This window comes from Musca domestica, unplaced genomic scaffold, assembly GCF_030504385.1.
Source record: "Musca domestica strain aabys unplaced genomic scaffold, Musca_domestica.polishedcontigs.V.1.1 210, whole genome shotgun sequence".
NCBI lineage: Eukaryota > Metazoa > Arthropoda > Insecta > Diptera > Muscidae > Musca > Musca domestica.
Window position 1 is genome coordinate 264,335 of NW_026712259.1, and position 15,671 is coordinate 280,005.

At 35.8% G+C, this 15,671-nt stretch overlaps 2 pseudogenes; both read left to right on the forward strand.

Annotated features, from left to right (window-relative positions):
* The first annotated feature begins 2,510 nt into the window (after positions 1-2,510).
* LOC131802549 (male determiner protein Mdmd(V)-like) lies at positions 2,511-7,551 on the forward strand (annotated as a pseudogene).
* On the forward strand, positions 5,396-11,161 carry LOC131802515 (male determiner protein Mdmd(V)-like; annotated as a pseudogene).
* Positions 11,162-15,671: the final 4,510 nt, after the last annotated feature.

The following is a 15,671-nucleotide window of genomic DNA, read 5'->3' on the forward strand; positions in this document are numbered from 1 at the left end:
GAAATTCGTCGATTAATGATTATCGGCATTTAACCAAAAGAAAGAAAAAAAAAAAACTATATAAAATATTTTTTGTTATTGTATAGTTTAGTATATAAGATAAATGTATTGTTTGTAGTTAGATAAATAGTACTTAAGAAATAATTGTGAGGATATTTAATGCCCAGGTAATTTTTCCTTAGTGAGTGTAGGGTTTTTTCAAAATTTACAGCTAGACCATTTCTATATTTTTTGGAACAAGAATTTAGAATGCCCAAAACTTTCGTATAAGCGAGCTCCTTTAGGCAGAATTTAGAGTAGTTTTTTTGACCAAAATTTGGCGCTCCTAGCGGTGTAATAAAAAAAGTAATCTGAGTATTGACTCACAATTTTTTCGTTCCGGTATAAAAGTCCAGTTTTATTCTTATGTGTTCATGTCGAAATTAGTTTTAAGAAAACAATGATGTTTAAAATAAATAAGTTTAATGTCTAATTGTTTCAAGAATAATATGTTGTGCTAAATTTTGTTGTGTGTGTGAGAGAGAGAGAGGCGTTGTAAGTAAGAGAGTGTGTGTGGCTTTTTGGGGCCCTTTTAATTTTTTTGTGTGTATATGGACTAAAGGCTCAAGGATGGGTGGGCATAGTGGGGGAGCAATAATATCAAGCTCCTGTGTCATTGTTGTATGTTGTGTATGTTTGTTTTTTCAGTTTTAAGTTTGTGTTTATTCGATTCAATTCTTTAAGTGTTCATTACCTAGGGTTGATTGTGGCATGGTTGAGAACCACCTGGATAACCGCTCCCTCCTGAGCTAGTGCGGAACCCCACCATAACGCCGCGTAGACTGAGTGTTACAATGGTAATGCTACTTCGTTCAGGTAGAACGAAAGTATAACAAGTGGATAAAGATGTAAATGTTTATAAGTGCCGTTGTAAGATTTAGAAGAAGAAGAGTGTGTGTGGCTTTTTGGGGCCCTTTTAAATTTTTTGTGTGTATATGGACTAAAGGCTCAAGAATGGATGGGCATAGTGGGGGAGCAATAATATCAAGCTCCTATGTCATTGGTGTATGTTGTGTATGTTTGTTTTTTCAGTTTTTTGTTTGTGTTTATTCGATTCAATTCTTTAAGTGTTCATTACCTAGGGTTGATTGTGGCATGGTTGAGAACCACCTGGATAACCGCTCCCTCCTGAGCTAGTGCGGAACCCCACCATAACGCCGCGTAGACTGAGTGTTACAATGGTTATGCTACTTCGTTCAGGTAGAACGAAAGTATAACAAGTGGATAAAGATGTAAATGTTTATAAGTGCCGTTGTAAGATTTAGAAGAAGAAGAAGAAGAGTGTGTGTGGCTTTTTGGGGCCCTTTTAAATTTTGTGTGTTTATGGACTAAAGGCTCAAGGATGGGTGGACAAAGTGGGGGAGCAATAATATCAAGCTCCTGTGTCATTGGTGTATGTTGTGCATGTTTGTTTTTCAGTTTTAAGTTTGAGTTTATTCGATTCAATTCTTTAAGTGTTCATTACCTAGGGTTGATTGTGGCATGGTTGAGAACCACCTGGATAACCGCTCCCTCCTGAGCTAGTGCGGAACCCCACCATAACGCCGCGTAGACTGAGTGTTACAATGGTTATGCTACTTCGTTCAGGTAGAACAAAAGTATAACAAGTGGATAAAGATGTAAATGTTTATAAGTGCCGTTGTTAGATTTAGAAGATTTTCCAAAAGAATTTTAGTTTCATTTAATTCCTTGGTTCCTCTTCTATTGAGCATACGATCTCGTCACTTGGGTAAAAAAATGTTTTTTGTCTTAGAAGTTATTTTTAATATAACTTCTGGGGAGAATATCCCAGACAAAAAACAAGAGAACTGATGAGGATTGGTGGCTCTTTTCGAAACCTAGGTATTCCCTACCTTACCCCTGGTAAATATTATCATCGTTCTCCACTAATAAAAAAACGTTGTTTTTATAAAAACAACAATACAGGGTCAGGCTTACCATTTTGCAACAACAAGTTTATCAACTCAAAAATTTGCCCTCAGAAAAACACGATTTTTAATAATTTTAAGAACGGATTTCGATCAATTGTGTTTAAAAAATTGTAACTGCTCTTAATCGACATGTTTTATACAAAAACATGTTTTAGGTATATACGATTAGCTTTAAATAATTTTTTTAGGTATATCCAAATTTTCTTGCGCAGAAAAAATACACACAAACCAAGCCCAAGGCAAACAGCCCTAAATTTATTCTACCAAAAACTGATTTGGAGAATGTTATGTGCTAAAATAATCGTTAGGTCTTAAAATATCATTTAGCATATAGCTTCTGTTAGAGGTGTCCCGGTGCCGTTTAATGTTTCTTTGAGAAGTCAAAATTTTATTGTTAGTCCAACAATTTCCGTTTGCTATATTATGTATGAAGTATGACAATTCATTAGCAAGCAAAAAATTTTTTTTTTTTGAACATTTTCATTCATATTTTTTTTTATAAATAAATATTGTTTAAAAGTATGTTGCATTACTGTTTCTGTCGAACGTTTGAAAAAGAGATTAAATGGAAAATTACGATGTTCTGAGCCACCCTATAATTAGGGAAAATCGATGCTATCGATAGGTAGCAACGTTTCTAACTTCCCTCGTTTCAGAACTTTGGGTATTAAAAGACGGATTACCTACCCTTGTTCTCTTAATGGCAATATATTTCTTAGAATCGAAACCTTTTGTCGATATATTAAGAAAATAACCTGGCGGTTAATCTGGACGTAACACCCTCAGTTTATCATAAGATAAATATAAATCTCATAGGATTTCAATAACGACTCTCGAATAAACAATAAACAGAGCCTGACAACAACAAAAATATGAACGCCACCGACGCCGAATCTCGAAAACCGAAAAATAAACCTAGTTCTGAGTCTTCGTCGTCTTCTGATTACATGTCGGGGTCCACAAGTGGATCAAGTGATGGAGAAGTGTCTTCCAAAACATATTTCAAAAATAACAAATCAAAAGTTCTATCAGAGCGAAGGGAAGTCGTATTGGAAGTAGTACGTGATCTATCATATACTATATGCAAGGAAGCAGAAGAAAAATTAGTTGAAAGATTTCCTAGAGAGGATGGATCGAATGAAATGCTTCCCAAGGAAGATAGCATAAATACTAACCATAATTACACAACGGATTCGAATGAACACCCAGTAGAACTAATGACAAAGACAGAAGAATGTAAAAATACAGAGAAGACTAAAAAAAATTTTTTTGTGCGAGCTCTCTCCAAAAAGTGTATTAAGATATCGAAGAACTTCCTTTGGACACGGCCGAGATTCTTCTACGACCAAAAGGTCTGTCTCCAGGGACAAGGACAATCGACTAAGACGAAGAATGGGATCTAGCAGAAGCCGTACTAGATCTCACAGTCGATTTCGAAGGCCGGAAAAGAAGCTTCCATCAAGATATCCACGACGAATTCGTTCACAAGATAGACGACATGAAGGACATCGTTCGATGTCGTCATATTATGAAAGGCTACCGTTACGCCGATCTGAGCCAATCAAAAGAAGAGATGAAGATGAAAGAAGAGATGAATTGAATTTACCACCCGAAAAATTGCGTATGATACAGGCAGAAATTGCGGACAAATCATCGGCTGCATATCAAAGTATAGCTCGGGAAGCTCTTGAGAAATACATACATGGTTACATCAATAAAGTCAATGTGGATTGTGTTGCAGTTATCGCCCGAAAATTGCTTAAGGAAAATATAGTACGTGGTAGAGACGTGCTTTGCCATTCCATAATACAAGCTCAGGCTGCATCGCCAACATTTACCCATGTTTATGTCGCCACGGTGGCCATTATTAATTCAAAATTTCCCAATATTGGGGAATTGCTGTTGAAACGTTTGGTCATACAGTTCAAACGAGCATTTGGGTGTAACGATAAGACCATTTGTTTGTCTTCTTCACATTTTATTGCCCACTTGGTTAATCAAAGGGTGGCCCATGAAATTTTGGCCCTAGAAATTCTAACACTCTTAATTGAATCGCCGACTGATGATAATGTTGAAGTGGCCATAACATTTCTTAAGGAATGTGGTATGAAATTGACAGAGTATCATCGGATAGGGTTGGAGGCATTTTTGAATTGCTTAAAAATATCTTGCATCAAGGCAAGTTGGATAAACGTGTACAATATATGATTGAAGTTTTATTTCAAGTACGCAGAGATGGCTTTAAAGACCATCAATCGATTATTGAGTCCTTAGAATTGGTAGTAGAATATGCTCAATTCACTCATTTGCTATTGTTGGAAGATGTCACATACCCGAAAGATATATTGAGTAAGTTAATAGAAATTAATAAATTATTTTTTTGTCATTAAATTTATTAATTTTTAGACGAATTTAAATTCGACGATCAGTACGAGACCAATGAAGAGAAATATAAAGCACTTAGTAAGAATATTTTGGGTAGCCATGCTTCAGATTCGGATGGCTCCTTCGGTTCGGGTAGTAATTCCGAAACTGCATTATCTGACTGTGATAAGGGCAAAAATGAGGTTAATGATAAATACACGAGTGGTGGCATTATTGATGAAACGAAACCGAATCTGATTGCGTTAAGAAGAACAATATATCTTACCTTAAATTCCAGTTTCGATTATGAGGAATGTGCCCAAAAATTAATGAAAATGCAATTGGAAACTTGTCAAGAAAATGAGTTTTGCCAAATATTGTTAGATTGCTGCGCTGAACAAAGAACCTATGCGAAGTTCTATGGCCTTTTAGCCCACCGATTTTGTAAAATTAACAAGAAAGAAAGAAAATCATTTCAAAGAAATCTTCAAGGATATCTGTCAGACTACGCATTGTTTAGATACAAATCGTTTGCGGAATATAAGCAAATTCTTTGCTCATTTGTTGTTTACCGATGCAATTAGTTGGGATGTTTTAGACTGCATAAAGCTAACTGAAGGTGACGCAATAACATCACGTTGTATTTTTATAAAAATTTTCTTTCAAGAATTGGTCGAATACATGGGTCTGGATCACTTTAATAAAAAACTTAAGACTGAAGTTTTAGCTGGAACTTTGGCTGGACTATTCCCCAAAGATAATCCCCGAAATATACGCTTCTCCATTAACTTTTTCACATCCATTGGTTTGGGCGGAATAACTAATGAATTGTGTCAACTCCTAAAGATTGCTCCGAAATCTGCACCCTCGTCCTCATCATCAAGTTCTTTATCATCGGAATTTTCTGCACCATCCGACGACGATTCTTCAAGTGATTCAGAAAATAAGAAAAAACATAAAGGCAAAAATAAGAAAATGACCAAGAAGAAAAATTCTTCGAAAAAAAGGAAAAAACTAAAAAATTTGTAGGTAAAAATAAAATAACCGCTAAGAATAAAACTATGAAGCGAAGGACTGACAAAGACAACTCTTCTTCAAAAGATAATTTTTTGAAAAGCGAAAGTAGCAGCAACGAATCAATATCTTCAGATAGTTTATCTTCGGAATTGTTTGCACCATCGTCTTTTTCGTCGTCGGAATCTTCAAATGATTCAGAAAGTAAGGAAAAACATAAAGGCAAAAATAAGAAGATGACCAAAAAGAAAAATCCTTCGAATAAAAGGGAAAAAACAAAAAAAAATTAAGTAAAAATAAAAAAGCCCCAAACAAAAATACTAAGAAGCGAATGACTGAAAAGGACATTTCTTCTTCTGAAAGTAGAATCAGTGAATCAAAATCTTTAAATAGTTCGGCCTCGAACCAAAATGAGAATGAAAAACGGAAGAAAAGGGTTACATCGAAGTCAAGAACAAAACGGATTAAGATGGTTAAACAATCTCAATGGGTAGACGCGGACAGTCAACGAGATATTAAACGTAAGAAAAGGGCAGAATATGGATATGAACCTCTTGTAGATAGAAAAAGAAATGAATATTTAAAGAAGGGCGGACCAGATTGCAGGAAAGATAAATATGGTAATAAGCAGAATCATGAAATATCACAACGTCATGATAGTGAAATTAAAAGACGCCGGGAAGAGCGAAAAAAACGCCACCATGAAAAAAATCACTCACGTGAATATACACGTTCTAAATTAGGGCTCTGCCAGAGGGAATATTTTTTATATATGTGCTGTCAGCTTTATTATCCATGTACATTTCAATGTTTATGTCAAAATTGTCATTTTACATACTACTCCTAATTTTGGAACAACTCTAGTTTAGTAAAAACTCTTCGATTTTTTCGAATTTTTTTCCAGAGATAGGTATTTTTACCCTAATCCAGGGAAACTATTTTTTTCTTGGGGGACGGACCCAGGACCGCAGATTTTTGACCCGAGATCAAGACCCCGCATGGACCCGGATCCACTTACCCGATATAGACAATATGGGAATCGATTGAAAGATTATGGAAATACCTATGCAACAAGTGGTCACATGAATTTGTCATGGTTCGGAAGTTATAGTCAAAATATCGATTTTTTGGACCCGGATTTTTTATGAAACCCCCAAAAAGTCAAAAAAAGGGCCCGTTATGGGGGTCAACAAAATTGTTTCCAAATTATAGCTGACACTCTTACCTTTCCAAAATGTTACAATTTGTACTAATACCGTTTCCGGGTCCAGAGATGGGGGTCTTTCCATCCGCATAACCCGATTCTTCCCAGTTCATTAAAATGAAATGAACGCCACCGACGCCGAATCTCGAAAACCGAAAAATAAACCTAGTTCTTCTGATTACATGTCGGGGTCCACAAGTGGATCAAGTGATGGAGAGGTGTCTTCCAAAACATATTTCAAAAATAACAAATCAAAAGTTCTATCAGGGCAAAGGGAAGTCGTATTGGAAGTAGTACGTGATCTATCATATACTATATGCAAGGAAGCAGAAGAAAAATTAGTTGAAAGATTTCCTAGAGAGGATGGATCGAATGAAATGCTTCCCAAGGAAGATAGCATAAATACTAACCATAATTACACAACGGATTCAAATGAACACCCAGTAGAACTAATGACAAAGACAGAAGAATGTAAAAATACAGAGAATACTAAAAAAAAATCTTTTGTGCGAGCTCTCTCCAAAGAAAAACAACTATCCGCCTATAGAAGCCGTTCTGGAAACACACGTTTAAGTTATTCTGGACACATTAGCCGAACTCATTCAGTAGAAAAAAGTCTATCAAGATATAAAAAAAGTGTATTAAGAAATCGAAGAACTTCCTTTGGACACGGCCGAGATTCTTCTACGACCAAAAGATCTGTCTCCAGGGACAAGGACAATCGACTAAGACGAAGAATAGGATCTAGCAGAAGCCCTACTAGATCTCACAGTCGATTTTGAAGGCCGGAAAAGAAGCTTCCATCAAGATCTCCACGACGAATTCGTTCACAAGAAAGACGACATGAACGACGTCGTTCGATGTAGTCAGATTATGAAAGGATAGCGTTACGCCGATCTGAGCCAATCAAAAGAAGAGATGAAGATGAATTCTTCAAAAACAATAAGATATAAAAAGGAAAGAGGAACGATAATGGTACTGTAGCAGAATTGAGGCCAAGATAACAGAACGTCAAAGGAAAAGTCTAGATATACTAACATCACGTACAGGCGGTGTTTGTTTACCACCCGAAAAATTGCGTATGATACAGGCAGAAATTACGGACAAATCATCGGCTGCATACCAAATATAGCTCGAGAAGCTCTTGAGAAATACATACATGGTTACATCAATAAAGTCAATGTGGATTGTGTTGCAGTTATCACCCGAAAATTGCTAAGGAAAATATAGTACGTGTTAGAGGCCTGTTTTGCCATTCCATAATACAAGCTCAAGCTGCATCCCCAACATTTACCCATGTTTATGCCGCCATGGTGGCCATTATTAATTCAAAATTTCCCAATATTGGGGAATTGCTATTGAAACGTTTGGTCATACAGTTCAAACGAGCATTTGGGTGTAACGATAAGACCGTTTGTTTGTCTTCTTCACATTTTATTGCCCACTTGGTTAATCAAATGGTGGCCCATGAAATTTTGGCCCTAGAAATTCTAACACTCTTAATTGAATCGCCGACTGATGATAATGTTGAAGTGGCCATAACGTTTCTTAAGGAATGTGGTATGAAATTGACAGAGGTATCATCGGATAGGGTTGGAGGCATTTTTGAATTGCTTAAAAATATCTTGCATCAAGGCAAGTTTTTATCCAACTTGTACAATATATGATTGAAGTTTTATTTCAAGTACGCAGAGATGGCTTTAAGGACCATCAATCAATTATTGAGTCCTTAGAATTGGTAGAAGAATATGCTCAATTCACTCATTTGCTATTGTGGGAAGATGTCACATACCCGAAAGATATATTGAGTAAGTTAATAGAAATTAATAAATTATTTTTTTTGTCATTAAATTTATTAATTTTTAGACGAATTTAAATTCGACGATCAGTACGAGACCAATGAAGAGAAATATAAAGCACTTAGTAAGAATATTTTGGGTAGCCATGCTTCAGATTCGGATGGCTCCTTCGGTTCGGGTAGTAATTCCGAAACTGCATTATCTGACTGTGATAAGGGCAAAAATGAGGTTAATGATAAATACACGAGTGGTGACATTATTGATGAAACGAAACCAAATCTGATTGCGTTAAGAAGAACAATATATCTTATCTTAAATTCCAGTTTCGATTATGAGGGATGTGCCCAGAAAATAATTAATGAAAATGCAATTGGAAACTTGTCAAGAAAATGAGTTTTGCCAAATATTGTTAGATTGCTGCGCTGAACAAAGAACCTATGAGAAGTTCTATGGCCTTTTAGCCCACCGATTTTGTAAAATTAACAAGTCTTATATAGAACCATTCAAAGAAATCTTCAAGGATATCTGTCAGACTACGCATTGTTTAGATACAAATCGTTTTCGGAATATAATCAAATTCTTTGCTCATTTGTTGTTTACCGATGCAATTAGTTGGGATGTTTTAGACTGCATAAAGCTAACTGAAGATGACGCAATAACATCACGTTGTATTTTTATAAAAATTTTCTTTCAAAAATTGGTCGAGTACATGGGTCGGGATCACTTTAATAAAACACTTAAGACTGAAGTTTTAGCTGGAACTTTGGCGGGACTATTCCCCAAAGATAATCCCAAAAATATACGCTTCTCCATTAACTTTTTCACATCCATTGGTTTGGGCAGAATAACTAATGAATTGTGTCAACCCCTAAAGATTGCTCCGAAATCTGCACCCTCGTCCTCATCATCAAGTTCTTTATCATCGGAATTGTCTGCACCATCCGACGACGATTCTTCAAGTGATTCAGAAAATGAGAAAAAACATAAAGGCAAAAATAAGATAGTTTATCTTCGGAATTGTAAAAAGCAAGAAAAGGGTTACATCGAAATCAAGAACAAAACGGATTAAGATGTTTAAACTATCTCAATGGGTAGACGCGGACAATCAACGAGATATTAAACGTAAGAAAAGGGCAGAATATAGATATGAACCTCTTGTAGATAGAAAAAGAAATGAGGAATATTTAAAGAAGGGCGGACCAGATTGCAGGTAAGATAACTATGGTAATAAGCAGAATCATGAAATATCACAACGTCATGATAGTGAAATTAAAAGACGCCGGGAAGAGCGAAAAAAACGCCACCATGAAAAAAATCACTCACGCGAATATACACGTTTTAAATTAGGGCTCTGCCAGAGGGAATATTTTTTATATATGTGCTGTCAGTTTTATTATCCATGTACATTTCAATGTTTATGTCAAAATTGTCATTTTACATTCTACTCCTAATTTTGGAACAACTCTAGTTTAGTAAAAACTCTTCGATTTTTCGAATTTTTTTTTCCAGAGATAGGTATTTTTACCCTAATCCCGGGAAACTATTTTTTTCTTGGGGGACGGACCCAGAACCGCAGATTTTTGACCCGAAAGTCCGGGATCAAGACCCCGCATGGACCCGGATCCACTTACCCGATATAGACGATATAGGTATCGATTGAAAGATTATGGAAATACCTATCCAAGAAGTGGTCACATGAATTTGCCATGGTTCGGAAGTTATAGTCAAAATATCGATTTTTTGGACCCGGATTTTTTATGAAACCCCCAAAAAGTCAAAAAAAGGGCCCATTATGGGGGTCAACAAAATTGTTTCCAAATTATAGCTGACACTCTTACCTTTCCAAAATGCTACAATTTGTGCTAATACCGTTTCCGGGTCCAAAGATGTGGGTCTTTCCATCCGCATAACCCGATTCTAACCAGTTCATTAAAATGATGTTTTCAATAAAAAAAAATGGTTTATGTCGCGTAGCAGTCGTCGGCCTTCGGCCGGGGCTTGAGATTTTCTCCTATGGGTATGTCCTACACCGGCTAACGCGAACAAAAGTTTTCTAAATTCGGCACTTTTTGAAAATAGCCGGCCTTTGGCCTGGGCTTGAGATTTTCTCCTCTGGGTATGTCCCACACCGGCTAACGCGAACCAAAGTTTTCTAAATTTGACACTTTTTGAAAAAAGAAGGCCTTCGGCCGGGGCTTGAAATTTTCTCCTCTGGAGAAAAGAATGAAAACCAAATCCCGCTAAAAGAGTCATATTTTTGTAAAAAGACGGCCTTCGGCCGGGGCTTGAGATTTTCTCTTCAGGAGAAAAGAATGAAAACCAAATCCCGCTAAAAGAGTCATATTAAGTTCCTTGTCGAAGATGAACTATTAAAATAGAAAAAAATATGAAATTCGTCGATTGATGATTATCGGCATTTAACCAAAAGAAAGAAAAAAACTATATAAAAATATTTTTTTGTTATTGTGTAGTTTAGTATATAAGATAAATGTATTGTTTGTAGTTAGATAAATAGTACTTAAGAAATAATTGTGAGGATATTTAATGCCCAGGTAATTTTTCCTTAGTGAGTGTAGGGTTTTCTCAAAATTTACAGCTAGACCATTTCTATATTTTTGGAACAAGAATTTAGAATGCCCAAAACTTTCGTCTAAGCGAGCTCCTTTAGGCAGAATTTAGAGTAGTTTTATTGACCAAAATTTGGCGCTCCTAGCGGTGTAATAAAAAAGGTAATCTGAGTATTGACTCACAAATTTTTTCGTTCCGGTATTAAAAGTCCAGTTTTATTCTTATGTGTTCATGTCAAAATTAGTTTTAAGAGAACAATGATGTTTAAAATAAATAAATTTAATGTCTAATAGTTTCAAGAATAATATGTTGTGCTAAATTTTGTTGTGAGAGAGAGAGAGAGGCGTTGTAAGTAAGAGAGTGTGTGTGGCTTTTTGGGGCCCTTTTAAATTTTTTGTGTGTATATGTACTAAAGGCTCAAGGATGGGTGGGCATTGTGGGGGAGCAATAATATCAAGCTCCTGTGTCATTGGTGTATGTCGTGTATGTTTGTTTTTTCAGTTTTTTGTTTGTGTTTATTCGATTCAATTCTTTAAGTGTTCATTACCTAGGGTTGATTGTGGCATGGTTGAGAACCACCTGGATAACCGCTCCCTCCTGAGCTAGTGCGGAACCCCACCATAACGCCGCGTAGACTGAGTGTTACAATGGTTATGCTACTTCGTTCAGGTAGAACGAAAGTATAACAAGTGGATAAAGATGTAAATGTTTATAAGAGCCGTTGTAAGATTTAGAAGAAGAAGAAGATTGTGTGTGGCTTTTTGAGGCCCTTTTAAATTTTTTGTGTGTATATGGACTAAAGGCTCAAGGATGGGTGGGCATAGTGGGGGAGCAATAATATCAAGCTCCTGTGTCATTGGTGTATGTTGTGTATGTTTGTTTTTTTTTCAGTTTTAAGTTTGTGTTTATTCGATTCAATTCTTTAAGTGTTCATTACCTAGGGTTGATTGTGGCATGGTTGAGAACCACCTGGATAACCGCTCCCTCCTGAGCTAGTGCGGAACCCCACCATAACGCCGCGTAGACTGAGTGTTACAATGGTTATGCTACTTCGTTCAGGTAGAACGAAAGTATAACAAGTGGATAAAGATGTAAATGTTGATAAGAGCCGTTGTAAGATTTAGAAGAAGAAGAAGAAGAAGAGTGTGTGTGGCTTTTTGGGGCCCTTTTAAATTTTTTGTGTGTATATGTACTAAAGGCTCAAGAATGGGTGGGCATAGTGGGGGAGCAATAATATCAAGCTCCTGTGTCATTGGTGTATGTTTGTTTTTTTTCAGTTTTAAGTTTGTGTTTATTCGATTCAATTCTTTAAGTGTTCATTACCTAGGGTTGATTGTGGCATGGTTGAGAACCACCTGGATAACCGCTCCCTCCTGAGCTAGTGCGGAACCCCACCATAACGCCGCGTAGACTGAGTGTTACAATGGTTATGCTACTTCGTTCAGGTAGAACGAAAGTATAACAAGTGGATAAAGATGTAAATGTTTATAAGAGCCGTTGTAAGATTTAGAAGAAGAAGAGTGTGTGTGGCTTTTTGGGGCCCTTTTAAATTTTTTGTGTGTATATGGACTAAAGGCTCAAGAATGGATGGGCATAGTGGGGGAGCAATAATATCAAGCTTCTATGTCATTGGTGTATGTTGTGTATGTTTGTATATCTTTTTACAAAAAAATGGTTTAGGTATATACGATTAGCACTAAATAATTTTTTTTAGGTATATCCAAATTTTCTTGCGCAGAAAAAAATACACACAAACCAAGCCCAAGGCAAACAGCCCTAAATTTATTCTACCAAAAACTGATTTGGAGAATGTTATGTGCTAAAATAATCGTTAGGTCTTAAAATATCATTTAGCATATAGCTTCTGTTAGAGGTGTCCCGGTGCCGTTTAATGTTTCTTTGAGAAGTCAAAATTTTATTGTTAGTCCAACAATTTCCGTTTGATATATTATGTATGGAGTATGATAATTCATTAGCAAGCAAAAAGTTTTTTTTTTAACATTTTCATTCATATTTTTTTTTTATAAATAAATATTGTTTAAAAATATGCTGCATTATGCTAGGAACACAATTTTCGCGGCGTATGTTCGTCGTCAAAAATAAAACACATATGTGTATATGGAAGTGCACACAATCACGGCACCGGCGAAAATTTCGTCGGTCGCCGCGAACTCAATTAGCTTTATTTCTATTTCATACGCCGGAAGATGACCAAAAAGAATAAAAAGGAAAAAACAAAAAAAAAATTAAGTAAAAATAAAAAAGCCCCAAACAAAAATACTAAGAAGCGAATGACTGAAAAGGACATTTCTTCTTCTGAAAGTAGCATCAGTGAATCAAAATCTTTAAATAGTTCGGCCTCGAACCAAAATGAGAAAGAAAAACGGAAGAAAAGGGTTACATCGAAATCAAGAACAAAACGGATTAAGATGTTTAAACAATCTCAATGGGTAGACGCGGACAATCAACGAGATATTAAACGTAAGAAAAGGGCAGAATATAGATATGAACCTCTTGTATATAGAAAAAGAAATGAGGAATATTTAAAGAAGGGCGGACCAGATTGCAGGTAAGATAACTATGGTAATAAGCAGAATCATGAAATATCACAACGTCATGATAGTGAAATTAAAAGACGCCGGGAAGAGCGAAAAAAACGCCACCATGAAAAAAATCACTCACGTGAATATACATGTTTTAAATTAGGGCTCTGCCAGAGGGAATATTTTTATATATGTGCTGTCAGTTTTATTATCCATGTACATTTCAATGTTTATGTCAAAATTGTCATTTTACATTCTACTCCTAATTTTGGAACAACTCTAGTTTAGTAAAAACTCTCGTTCAGGTAGAACGAAAGTATAACAAGTGGATAAAGATGTAAATGTTTATAAGAGCCGTTGTAAGATTTAGAAGAAGAAGAAGAAGAGTGTGTGTGGCTTTTTGGGGCCCTTTTAAATTTTTTGTGTGTATATGGACTAAAGGCTCCAGAATGGATGGGCATAGTGGGGGAGCAATAATATCAAGCTCCTATGTCATTGGTGTATGTTGTGTATGTTTGTTTTTTCAGTTTTTTTGTTTGTGTTTATTCGATTCAATTCTTTAAGTGTTCATTACCTAGGGTTGATTGTGGCATGGTTGAGAACCACCTGGATAACCGCTCCCTCCTGAGCTAGTGCGGAACCCCACCATAACGCCGCGTAGACTGAGTGTTACAATGGTTATGCTACTTCGTTCAGGTAGAACGAAAGTATAACAAGTGGATACAGATGTAAATTTTTATAAGTGCCGTTGTAAGATTTAGAAGATTTTCCAAAAGAATTGTAGTTTTATTTAATTCCTTGGTACCTCTTCTATTGAGCTTACGATCTCGTCACTTGGGTAAAAAAATGTTTTTGTCTTAGAAGGTATTTTTAATATAACTTCTGGGGAGAATATCCCAGACAAAAAACAAGGGAACTGATGAGGATTGGTGGCTCTTTTTGAAACCTAGGTATTCCCTACCTTACCCCTGGTAAACATTATCATCGTTCTCCACTAATAAAAACGTTGTTTTTATAAAAACAACAATACAGGGTCAGGCTTACCATTTTGCAACAACAAGTTTATCAACTCAAAAATTTGCCATCAGAAAAACACGATTTTAAATAATTTTAAGAACGGATTTCGATCAATTGTGTTTAAAAAATTGTAACTGCGCTTAATCGACATGCTTTATACAAAAAAATGGTTTAGGTATATACGATTAGCACTAAATAATTTTTTTTAGGTATATCCAAATTTTCTTGCGCAGAAAAAATACACACAAACCAAGCCCAAGGCAAACAGCCCTAAATTTATTCTACCAAAAACTGATTTGGAGAATGTTATGTGCTAAAATAATCGTTAGGTCTTAAAATATCATTTAGCATATAGCTTCTGTTAGAGGTGTCCCGGTGCCGTTTAATGTTTCTTTGAGAAGTCAAAATTTTATTGTTAGTCCAACAATTTCCGTTTGATATATTAAGTATGGAGTATGATAATTCATTAGCAAGCATAAAGTTTTTTTTTAACATTTTCATTCATATTTTTTTTATAAATAAATATTGTGTAAAAATATGCTGCATTATGCTAGGAACACAATTTTCGCGGCGTATGTTCGTCGTCAAAAATAAAACACATATGTGTATATGGAAGTGCACACAATCACGGCACCGGCGAAAATTTCGTCGGTCGCCGCGAACTCAATTAGCTTTATTTCTATTTCATACGCCGGCGACCGGCGAACAAAACAGTACAAGGTGGCCATACTTGTACGAATTTTATGTGTTTTAGTAAATAAAGTTACTTTTTACTTTAAAATTTGTTATGGTCACTCTACTATCTGTTACTCGTATAAAAAAACATAATTAATTTGTTTATTTATTTGTGTACTTGCGCCTGAGTGAAGATGGATATCAGTGAATTTATAATAGAGAAGATGGACATAAGTGAAATTATAATAGAGAACGTAAAGAATTATGTGTTCTTGTATAATTCATTGTAGTCAACAAATGAGCAAAAAGTAAACAACTTCATCAGCTGTTTTATAATATCGTCGGTATTGTGTTCCATACGACGAATTTTCGCGGCTCATTTTGTCGCCGCGTAGGGCGAACATCGTCGTTCGCTCCAATTGTGTTCCTAGCATTACTTTTTCTGTCGAACATTTGAAAAAGGGATTAAATGGAAAATTACGATGTTCTGAGCCACCCGATAATTAGGAAAAAAATC